We start from the raw sequence: 3,136 nt of genomic DNA, 5'->3' as shown, positions 1-3,136 counted from the left end.
TATTCCAAACATAGGTTCAATAAGTCTATGCTAAACCAGCTTGATTTTTCATACTTTACTAAATCTCAATCGGAAGCCAATCACACCAACAACCAACACTATCATCAATTCAACACCAAAAATTAATCTCAAAGTACCACACCAGAACAAACACAGGCAAAACAAACAAGGAAAACACAGGTATAGATAGCAGTTACAGCAAGTAGCTCATATAACAGTTAAAGATAGTTAAGTAGTTAGGCAAACCAAAACAAATTCAAAACAAAACAAAGCAAACAAATGCATATGATGAATGACTATCCTATGGCTGATGATATCATCTGTCGGTTATATAGCCAACCCGACACATCCTGGTAACTAACCATGGACTGAAACACCCATGCAGAGCAAGTGGGTTTGAGCTACAACTCCCTTGCTACTACCCACTTAACCCAGAACCAGTGGAGTAACCACTACTGCAACTACTACCCAGGTGGGTTTTTAAAAGCTCAACCTGGAGAAAGTGGAATAATCCACTACTGCTGCTACTACCCAGGCGTCACAATCACTTACCTGGAGCAAGCGGGACGAACCACCATCCTTGCTAATGCCCATGATCTCAAACATACATTCATTCAGTTTAAGTCAATCATCATTATTATCAAATCTCAAACATAGACCTGGAGCAAGCGGGACGAACCACCATCCTTGCTACTACCCAAGTATCTCAATCAAATACAAATCTCATTTTCACATTCATTCTCATTGTCATTTGATTATTCAAAAATCATGCTAAAAAAATCAATCTTCATTCTCATACTCATTCTCATCATACCACTTATTACTTTCTTCAATAATTCAAATTCAAAATATAACTCATTCGTTTCTAAATAAATTAAACTCCAAAGCATAACCCTTTTCTTAACAACAGCAAAAATCAACTTATAAAATCCTTAAAAATCTAAATCTTTCTAAATAATCACTTTAAATGAAGTTTCTAATTTTATAAAAATTTGGACAGCATCTCCTCTAAAATTTGGACTATGCCACCCTTATGGGTCCCATCAAAATCACATTTTCCAACCCGTTTCCAACTAGCTTCAAATATCAAAACCTTTCCAAAATCAAACCAAATTCTAGTTTTGAGTCTTTTCTAAAATCAAATATTTCCAAAATTAAACTAAATTCCAACATTAAACCTCTTCCAATGATTCAAGGAAAGCTAATTCAACAATGACCAACTTAACAAACCAAAACAGCAAATCAGAATAGCCAGCTTCCTCAATAATTCAATAAATCAATCAAATAAATAATCACAGCCATCCGAACAGTTCAATTCAGTTCAAAAGGCTCACGTAATTATAAAAATATATATTTTCCATACTATTATCAACTTATAACAAATCTTGAAAGTAAAATGAATTCAAAAAAACTCCTCTACCTTGATTAACCGAACTCAGAAATCAAACATGACAAACCCATTTATTCCAAATTAACAGCAACAGCGACAATGGCATTAGAATCTAGTAGTAGCAACAGCAGCAACATCAACACCACAACAGTTTATTCTGACATAAATTATAAGTAACATGAAATGGCTATTAGGTGAAACTAAAACAAATTATCATGGTGAAGGAAGCAAAACAAATCCAGTCTCACCATGAAGAACAACAAACCTCAATGGAACAGAGGCGAGGCAGAATGGAGAACGGATCCGAGCAGAACAGGGCAGAACGCCAAGCATGATTTCAGCAGTGGAAAGAAGGCACCATTCAACTTCTGCGCGTTATCCTTGAGCTCCATGATAACACGCTTAATCAACGGCAATGAGGCTTCGATGACGGTGGCTAGGCAAGACGCGACGGTAGCAAGCTTCGCTGCAACGATGACAACGAAGATCCTTCAAGCAGCGGCGTGCGGTTCTAACAGCGACAGAGGTGCAAATGATGGCGACTAGCATCATCACCGACGGTCGCGGCGGTGACTGGCGCGAGGATGGTAGCGTTGCGACGGTCGCAGCGGTCCCAGACTCATGACTCTCGCCCTCCACATCGCTCTCTTTCGCTTGTGAACTCTCTCCGCGACTCAGCTCCCCGATGGTGACTCGACAGTCACAATGACGGTATGGTGGTGGCGGTGCGGCAGGACGTGGTCCCCTCCCTTCCAATCTCTCTCTTCTTCCCTGTCGCTCTCTTCCTCTCTGATCCCAAGGGCTCTCTCTTATCTCTTTCCTCTGATTCCCCTTCCCCTTTCCTTTCTTTGTTTCTTTCTTCCATAGGTTGGTTAGGGGAAATATAATGGATGGCGGCTAGGGTTAGATTAGGGGGGTTTAGTGTTTAATTTGGTTAAAGTTAGGGTTTGGATTTAATTTGGGAATTAGGCTTTAATTTAGGGCAAAAGTAAAATTAGAAATTTTGGGTAAATTAGGGTTTAGTAAATTTTAATAAAATTAGAGTATATTATATAAATTTAAAATTTAATTTAATGAAAATAATTCGATAATTATAAAATCAGACAAAACCTTAAATTATTTTAAACTCAATTAATCAGAATTTGCTTCAATTATCTTTAATAAAATAATTTTTGAGATTAAAGTACTTAATGAATAAATAAATTGAAATTAATTCATAATAAAATTTTATAAAAATTCTGAGTCTTACAATATGCAATTTCAACTATTGGTAATATATTTAAATTTTCTTATTTTAAATTTTTCGTTATTAAAATAATTTTATAACATATTATTATTTTTTTTCAGAAATTACTGGCCTTCTTTTGCATCAGTGCAATAAAAGTGTACTTAAAACAAAAAAGAAAAAAAATTAAAATATTACTATTTAAAGAAAAAAGAAAATGTACGTGAAAGAAAATAAAACGAAAAATTAAAATTACTCTATTAAAAAAAAATTGTATACAGTTGGCGTATGAATGGGGCTGGAATTGGAGGCTATATATGAATATCAAATATAAAAGCTTATTGTACGCATTGTCGAATAATATATATAAGAAAATAATTATAACAAAAAATTATTTAATATATGTGATTTAAATATTTTTATGTATAATTAATATATATGTATGTATAAATAAGGAAATATTTAGAATTATTTAACAAAATTAATATATACATATACATAAGTAAAGAAATTACTGTAAT

The sequence above is a fragment of the Arachis ipaensis genome, chromosome B03 (assembly GCF_000816755.2).
Source record: "Arachis ipaensis cultivar K30076 chromosome B03, Araip1.1, whole genome shotgun sequence".
NCBI classification, from domain to species: Eukaryota; Viridiplantae; Streptophyta; class Magnoliopsida; order Fabales; family Fabaceae; genus Arachis; species Arachis ipaensis.
The sequence above is the reverse complement of the archived record's forward strand: the minus strand, read 5'-3'. Positions refer to the sequence as shown.